The following is a 9,389-nucleotide window of genomic DNA, read 5'->3' as shown; positions in this document are numbered from 1 at the left end:
ATAAGCTTCTCCAGAAGCTGCCTCTTTAGTACTGTTGGATGCATTTTGCCATCCATTCAGACTTTGAGAAATCATGTTGACTTGCTGAGTCAACACTTTGTTCTGAGCCAATATGGCATTCAGAGCATCAATTTCAAGAACTCCCTTCCTCTGAGGCGTCCCATTATTCACGGAATTCCTCTCAAAAGTGTACATGAATTGGTTATTTGCAACCATGTCAATAAGTTCTTGAGCTTCTGCAGGCGTTTTCTTTAGGTGAATAGATCTACCTGCAGAATGGTCCAATGACATCTTGGAAAACTCAGATAAACCATAATAGAATATATCTAATATGGTCCATTCTGAAAACATGTCAGAAGGACACTTTTTGGTCATCTGCTTGTATCTTTCCCAAGCTTCATAGAGGGATTCACCATCTTTTTGCTTGAAAGTCTGAACATCCACTCTAAGCTTGCTCAAATTTTGAGGAGGAAAGAATTTATCCAAGAAGGCCATGACCAGCTTATCCTAGGAGTCCAGGCTATCTTTAGGTTGTGAGTCCAACCATGTTCTAGCTCTATCTCTTACAGCAAAAGGGAAAAGCATGAGCCTGTAGACTTCAGGATCTACTCCATTTGTCTTGACAGTCTCACAAATCTACAAGAACTCAGTTAAAAACTGATAAGGATCTTCAGATGGAAGTCCATGAAACTTGCAGTTCTGTTGTATCAAAGCAACTAATTGAGGTTTTAGCTCAAAATTATTTACTCCAATGGCAGGAATTGAGATGCTTCTTCCATCAAACTTGGACGTTGGTTTAGTGAAATCACCAAGCATCCTCCTTGCATTATTGTTGTTGGGTTCGGCTGCCATCTCCTTCTCTTGTTCAAAAATTTCAGAAAGGTTGCCTCTGGATTGTTGTAATTTAGCTTCTCTTAGTTTTCTCTTCAGAGTCCTTTCAGGTTCTGGATCATCTTCAACAAAGATGCCTTTTTCCTTATTCCTGCTCACATGAAAGAGAAGAGAAAAAGAAAAAGGAAGAGGAATCCTCTATATCTGGACAAAGAGGATCCTTATTATTAGTAGAAGAAGAAAGGAATAAGAGTGGAGAAGAACCCAAACACAAGGGTGAGGATAGAGGCAGTGATTGGAGATGAAGAGAGGTGAAGAGAAGTGTTAGTAAATAAATAAATAAATAGAAGAAGAGAAGAGAGGGAGAATTCGAAAAATAATTTTGAAAAAGTAGTTAATGATTTTCGAAAATTAAAGATAAGATATAATTAAAACTAAAATTTAAAACAATTAAAAAGAATTTTTGAAAAAGAGATGAGATATTTTCGAAAATTAAAGAGGGAAAAGTAGTTAGGTGGTTTTGAAAAAGATAAGAAACAAACAAAAAGTCAAATAGTTAGTTGAAAAATATATTAAAATCAAATTTGAAAAGATAAGAAGATAAGAAGTTAGATAAGATTTTTTAAAATCAAATTTTTGAAAAAGATAAAATTTTAAAAAAGATATGATATGAAAGATAAGATAAGATAGATTTAATTTTTAAAATTAAAATTAATTACTTGACCAACAAGAAACTAAAAGATATGATTCTAGAATTTAAAGATTGAACCTTTCTTAACAAGAAAGTAACAAACTTTAAATTTTTGAATCAATCACATTAATTGTTAGAGTAATTTCGAAAATTTAAAATAAAATTAAGAAAAAGATTTTGAAAAACATTTTTTTAAAAAGAAAATTTTGAAAAATTAATAAGAAAAATGAAAAAGATTTGATTTTTGAAAAAGTTTTGAAAAGATAAGATTTTTAAAATTGAAAATTTGACTTGACTTGTAAGGAACAACTAATTTTAAAATTTTTTGACTAAGTCAACTCAAATTTTTGAAAATTATGAGAAAATTAAGGAAAATATATTTTTTTATTTTTGAATTTTTAATGATGAGATAGAAGAACACAAAAATGACCCAAAACATAAAAATTTTGGATCAAAACACAAGATACATGCAAGAACACTATGAATGTCAAGATGAACACCAAGAACACTTTGAAGATCATGATGAACATCAAGAACATCTTTTTGAAAAATTTTTGATGCAAAGAAAATATGCAAGACACCAAACTTAGAATTCTTTAATGCATGGACACTAGAATGCAAAAATGCATATGAAAAATAATAAAAGACACAAAACAAGAAAACATCAAGATCAAACAAGAAGATTTACTAAGAACAACTTGAAGATCATGAAGAACACTATGAATGCATGAATTTTTCGAAAAATGCATAATAATTTTTAAAACATGCAATTGACACCAAACTTAAAAATTGACTCAAGACTCAAACAAGAAACAAAAAATATTTTTGATTTTTATGATTTTATGATTTTTTTGTATTTTTATTATTTTTTTCAAAAATTATATTTTTGAAAAACGAAAATAAAGAAAAAATTTTTGATAGATTTTTGAAAACTTTTTTGAAAGGAAAATAAAAAGAAAATTACCTAATCTGAGCAACAAGATGAACCGTCAGTTGTCCATACTCGAACAATCCCCGGCAACGGCGCCAAAAATTTGGTGGGCAAAATTGTGATCATCAACAATGGCTCCAAAGGCTTGGTGCTCTCAAACGTGAATCACACTTTGTCACAACTCTGCACAACTAACCAGCAAGTGTACTGGGTCGTCCAAGTAATACCTTACGTGAGTAAGGGTCGATCCCAAAGAGATTGTTGGTATGAAGCAAGCTATGGTCATCTTGTAAATCCCAGTTAGGCGGATTTAACTGGATTAAGAAATTATTGGTTTAAATAAAGATAATAAAATAAACAGAAAATAAAGATAAAGTTACTCATGTAATTCAATGGTGGGAATTTCAGATAGGTGTATGGAGGTGCTGTGTTCCTTCTAAATCTCTACTTTTCTACTTCCTCCTTCTAGTTTTTCATCACTCCTTTCTATGGCAAGCTGTATGCAGGGCATCACCGTTGTCAATGGCTACATCCCATCCTCTCAGTGAAAATGGTCCAAATGCTCTGTCACAGCACGGCTAATCATCTGTCGGTTCTCAATCAGGTTGGAATAGAATCTAGTGATTCTTTTGCATCTGTCACTAACGCCCAGCCTTCAGGAGTTTCAAACTCGTCACAGTCATTCAATCCCGGAATCCTACTCGGAATACCACAGATAAGGTTAGACTTTCCGAATTCCCATGAATGCCGCCATCAATTCTAGCTTATACCACGAAGATTCTGATCAAGGAATCCAAGAGATATGCGCCCAGTCTAAGGTAGAACGGAAGTGGTTGTCAGTCACACGCATTCATAGGTGAGAATGATGATGAGTGTCACAGATCATCACATTCATCAAGTTAAAGTGCAACGAATATCTTAGAACAGGAATAAATCTAATTGGATAGAAAATAGTAGTAATTGCATTAAAACTTGAGGTACAGCAGAGCTCCACACCCTTAATCTATGGTGTGTAGAAACTCCACCGTTGAAAATACATAAGTGAAAGGTCCAGGCATGGCCGAATGGCCAGCCCCCAGATCTAAGAACTAAACGTCCAAAGATGGAATAATATAATCAAAGATATCTAATAAACTAGTAAAAAGTTATATTTATACTAAACTAGCTACTAGGGTTTACAGAGGTAAGTAATTGATGCATAAATTCACTTCCGGGACCCACTTGGTGTGTGCTTGGGTTGAGCTTGATCTATCCACGAGCTGAGGCTTCTCTTGGAGTTGAACGCCAAGTTGTAACGTGTTTTGGGCGTTCAACTCTGGTTCGTGACGTGTTTCTAGCGTTTGACTCCAGAATGCAGCATGGAACTGGCGTTGAGCGCCAGTTTACATCATCAAACACCGTTGAGAGCGCGCCATTATATATTTCTGGAAAGCTCTGGATGTCTACTTTCCAACGCCATTGAGAACGCGCCATTTGGAGTTCTGTAGCTCTATAAAATCCATTTTGAGTGCAGGGAGGTCAGATTCCAACAACAATAGCAGTCCTTTGTCAGCCTCCTATCAGAGTTTTGCTCAGGACCCTCAATTTCAGCCAGAAAATACCTGAAATCACAGAAAAACACACAAACTCATAGTAAAGTCCAGAAATGTGAATTTAGCATAAAAACTAATGAAAACATCCCTAAAAGTAACTAGATCATACTAAAAACTACCTAAAAACAATGCCAAAAAACGTATAAATTATCCGCTCATCAACATGCTATTGTCTAAGTGTGGGGAGGTTAATAAACCACAATTTTATGGTTTATTTTGTATTGAATTTGGTAAATTTTACCAACTTTTCCTATATTTATTCAATGAAATAGCATTATTTTTTGAATTTCTCCTAAATTGTGCTTAAGAGTGAAAACATGCTTTTTTAGGCTCTAAAATTGTTAAATTTAATTCACTTTAATTCTATTTGATGCCTTGATGTGTTTATTTAGTGATTTCAGGTTTATAAGGCAAAGGTCGGATTGAAGGAATGAAGAAAAAACATTCAAAGTGGAGAATTCATGAAGAAATGAGGATTTGGTGGATTCAAGGCCACGCGCATGTGTCACCCACGCATACGCGTGAGAGGGAATTTGGCCAATCGACGCGCATGCGTCATCCACGCGTACGCGTGACACTGGTTACATGACCTCATTAAAGGAACACGTTGGGGGCAATTTCTGAGTTCAAGGAAGCCAAATCTAACTCATTTATGATGCTTTTGAACCCAAGGATTGCAGGGGAAAGAACCAAGTAGTCATAGTTTTAGTATTAGCATTTTTAGGTTAGGTTTCTAGAGAGATAAGCTCTCTATTCTCTCCAGAATTAGGATAAAATTAGGATAATTTCATCTTAAATCTAGGTTGTAATCTTGTTTTAATTTAGTTTTCTTGCCATTTCTTGTTATTACATCTTTGCTATCTTAGTTTATTTGTTATCTCTTTTATTTGGTTGTCTTTATGTTTATGCGCTCTTGTTACTTTTGATCTTTATTAATACAATTTATATTTTCATGTTATTATTGCTTTCTTTAGTTGTTATTGTTGATTTCTTGCAATTGGTAGTTGTTAGACTTTATTATTGTTGAAATTTTAATATGCTTTCCTTTTATGCCTTCCAAGTGGTTGATAAAATGCTTGGTTAAATTTTAGAGTAAATTTTTGTGCTCTTGGCTTGGGTTGGTGATTTGAAGACTCTTGAATTATAAAAATTTCTTGTTGATTGGTAATTAAAAATTGCAGGTTAGCTTGAACTTCACTAAATCTTGTCTTTTACTATGAGTTGACTAGGACTTGTGAACTCAAGTTGATTGTATGTACTTGACTTTCCTTCATTTGTTAGAGGTTAATTAAGTGAAGGCAATTTATATTTACCATCACAATTGAGGATGATAATGAGGATAGGAATTCCAATTCTTACCTCTTGCCAAGACTTTTCTTAGTTGTTAGCTTTATTTTCTTGCTATTTTTACTTTCTTGCCTTCATTCAAAACCCCAAAAATACTTTCCTTCATAGCCAATAATTGAGCACTTCATTGCAATTCCTAGGGAGAACGACCCGGGATTAATACTCCCGATTATTTTGATATGACAAACCTTTTTAAACTTTGATTGATGGATAAATTGTTGGTTTGCATTATGCTTGTAACGAAATTCCTTTGAGAAATTCTAGACCGACATCTATCCCTCCATCAAGTTTTTGGCGCCGTTATCAGAAAATTGCAAATGTATGCCTTGTTATTGGTTATTGTATATATGTCAATATTGTGAATAGTTTGCTTTTGTTTCTTTGTTGGTTTTTTTTAGTTTTAGGACTTTGTTTGCTTATTTCTTTTTAGCTTTTGTTTTTATTTTCTATTCTCAATATGAATTCTCATCCTTTTGGCTATGAGATTGGTTACAACTATGTTGTAGGAAATGCAAGCTTTAATGATGATATGTGCTATGGGATTGGAAATCAATCAAGGGAGGAATTGTATGCTCATGAACGAACCTCTTCGTATCTATACCAATTTCCTCCGGCCGATAATGATCATACTCCATCCTATAATACATACTCCGATGAACCAAGTCCACAACATAGTTTTCAACCTACCTCACAAGCCACATTTTACCAAACACCATCCTATGATCCATACCCCTCATACAACCAATCACCCTTACCTCATCCTTGTGACCATTATGCAAGAAAATCCTTAGACCCACCATAATTTCAACACAATCACTCTCAAGAACCACCATTCTCACATACACCATCTCAATACTCCCACCAAATTGAACCACCTTCCTATTGTGTACCTTTTCTCCTATATGATGAACCTTCCTCTCCACTTCAAACATTAATGAATGACATTCTCATTTCATATCTCCAAGAGCAATGGGGAATTTATACTACTCTCGAAGGGGTAGTAACCCAATGCTTAAGGGTAGTAACCCATTTATCTTTTCAAGACACTCAAAGCCCTCCCATGGTCACATGTGGAGAATAAAATGAAGAGCGGAGCATGAAAGAAAGATTAGAAACTCTGGTGGAGAACAAGGAGTGAGATTTTGTGCTAGAACAAGTGGAGAAAGCTATAGTTATTGAAGAAGAGGAAGTGGTTAAAGATTTAGGAGATGTCAAACCTCCATAGGAATCTAGGATTAAAGAACATTCTTCCATGAAGCTTGAGTTTGATGTTGAGGAGGATAGTGCACAACCCCCAAGGCATGTTTTGAATAAAGAATTGGAAGGAATGGATCAAGAATTGAGTTCCCTTGGTGACGATAACCTAGCAACAAGTCCTCCTATTTATGATGATTCTGCATCAACATACGATCTTTTTGAGCTTCAGGAATCCTTCCCCATTGAATTCGAATTTGAGGTTGAGGTGGATTTCACTCAGCCACCAAGCTATGATTTGAGTGATAGGGAAGAGCTAGAAGAAGTTGGTGAGGAAGAAAGTGAACTTGAGAAAGTTTAGCAAGGAGTAGAACTTGAAGCATCTTATAAAGTGGTTGAAGTCCCTCAAAAAGGATGGACGGGAGTGGAAATTGTCCTATCAAGACCGTTGGAAGTCTCTCATCCTAAGTCACCATCCAACACAATATTTGATAGGGTAAAATTTATATCTCTTACCTTTATTACCCCACTTGAGTATGGTTTACTTGAAACAGATGGTCAACTTAGGAATATTTGTGGATTGAAGAGTAGAAGAGAGATGATTAGTGGTTGGAATTGTAAATCAAGGTTCCTTATGGTTGGAAGTTCAAGGTCTAAGTGGAGGGGTTGGTATAGTTCTCAATTGAATGGATCTAGGAGGAGACTTTAGTGCTCAAATGAGAATTCTATGTGCCTATCACCCGGATAGAATCATGATGATCAATTAGAAGATGGGTGTAAGGCCAAAGTTTGGGATCACGGCATATGTGAAGAGGATTGAAGGTTATGGTAGGCTTAGAGAAGGGGGTTGAATCTATGCCTTCCTTTTAAATTGCCGTTATGACCCTTTTTAAACAAACTTTCAATTTTGATTCTGTTTGTACTCAGCAGTAGAAGTTTATGAGACAATTTATTTTTGTCTCATGAATATCAGAAAATAGAACACAACAGAGAAGAGAAAAGCTAACACCAGCATGTATCCTGGTTCAGTTGCCTTGTGCTATGCAATCTACGTCCAGTCTCCTCCACAACATTGGAGGAATTTCCACTATAGTTAAAAGTATTACATACACTAATTCCACATGATTGACACAATCCTTTCACACTCAAATTCTAGTCTAACTTGACATTGGCTATGCTAATACTTAACTCTTCACTCTTAGAGCTAACCCAACTAAGAAAGTGATACCTAGCAGGTACAAGATACAAGACACTTAATCAACCTAAAGAAATCTAAAATAAATCTAGGCTTTTCTCTCAAGTGTATCACTCAGCCTTATTCCACTCATGGCTTTTACTTGAGCTCTCTCAATATGCCTTTTCACACAAGAAATTACAGAAAGATAAACATAGAAAAGTACATTACAATCTGTAACAACATGAAGGAGATTGACTTCATCAACAGCCTCTTTGCTATGTGATAAACCAGTTTATCATGTCTCTGATTCAGTTCTTCATTTTTGGCGGAATGCTTCTTTAAAAGATAGCACTGTCCAAGTAGAAGACCTTCTTCAGAGAACTTCTTCACAGAACAAAACCTCTATGCACTGGGTTATCTCTCATTGGCTTCTGAATGAACAACAAACCTCTTTTATCTCCTTGCATGTTGTTTGGTTGCTCTTCCTAGGTCAACTTCTTGAGCTGTGTGCTTCACCAACACACCACATCACCTTTTTCCCAGTTAATCTCCAAATTGGAAGTTTGAGTCTGACCTCCTTTCTTGACCGAAAGCCTTATGACATCATAAACAGATGTTTCGAATGGTAAAACCCTATCTCAACCATTAAAAACCAACTTAGTCCCCAAGATACACTTGTGACTGTGGATGCACAGCAGTGTAGAACAGAGAACACTTTTTCCATTTATCCAAAAATGGTAAAGCAGAAGATTTGAGATGAAGTGAAGAAAGTAAGTTGCATGCAAATGGAAATAAATCACCTTTTAATTTCTGACTCAGTTTAATATGGATTGATGTGGGTGATTAGATCTTTGCTTTATGATTAAGCTTTCTCTTTCTTTCTTCTCTGATAAAATGAGCAGGAAGAACAAAGCTCTCTTTCTTTTATTTTGTTGCTGACCGAAGTAATAAGAGAGAGTGAAGACTTCAATCTTGTATGAGAAGCTTGGTGGGATCAACTTGGGTTGATGGACACGGGCTTGGATCGGGTTTGATTTGCTTGGCCCGTTGGTTCCTTTCTTTGTTTTCTTTTGGGCTTCTGCTTCTGTTATCAGCCCACCAGCCTTGTTCTAATTTCATCCAATTGGGCTGCTGAATTGATTTGTGGCCTGCATCACTTCAACCAAAATAATCAAAACTAATTATTTAATTTGCCCAATAAATTAATGTTTGTCATCATTAATTAATCTAGTTAATTTCTTAACTCAACAATCTCCCCTGTCATAATTTTAAAACAATAATCAAAAGGAGAAAAATTTTATTTAAGTTAAGAAATTTCCCTTTGAATGATGGTACTTGCTTTTGGGTTGCTCCCCCTTTCCTTTTCAAGAAATGCTCCCTCTGGATTTGTGCTTTTCTCTTTCTTTCTGTTTGCATGTACTCATAGGAAACACAATAATAGACTAAATACACTACGTTAACTGTGGATGAAGCAATCAGCAAGATTTTCAAACAATTTAACTTCTCATGAACCTGAATCAAGGGATTGTGTAAACAGCCAAATATATATCTCAAAATTGAACAAAATATATTAGCAATGATAACAGATATCCAGCCCAAAATTGCTCAAGAACTTAGCAATACAGA

At 35.2% G+C, this 9,389-nt stretch overlaps 1 non-coding gene across 1 annotated transcript; it reads left to right on the top strand.

The window, feature by feature from the left end:
- The first annotated feature begins 349 nt into the window (after nucleotides 1-349).
- Nucleotides 350-453, top strand: LOC112792882 (small nucleolar RNA R71). Its single transcript, XR_003197602.1, has one exon. It is a non-coding gene; the product is annotated as a small nucleolar RNA R71 (small nucleolar RNA).
- The last annotated feature ends 8,936 nt before the right edge of the window (nucleotides 454-9,389 follow it).

This window comes from Arachis hypogaea, chromosome 3, assembly GCF_003086295.3.
Source record: "Arachis hypogaea cultivar Tifrunner chromosome 3, arahy.Tifrunner.gnm2.J5K5, whole genome shotgun sequence".
In the NCBI taxonomy this organism is placed as follows: domain Eukaryota; kingdom Viridiplantae; phylum Streptophyta; class Magnoliopsida; order Fabales; family Fabaceae; genus Arachis; species Arachis hypogaea.
This window is presented reverse-complemented; position numbering and strand designations above follow the sequence as displayed.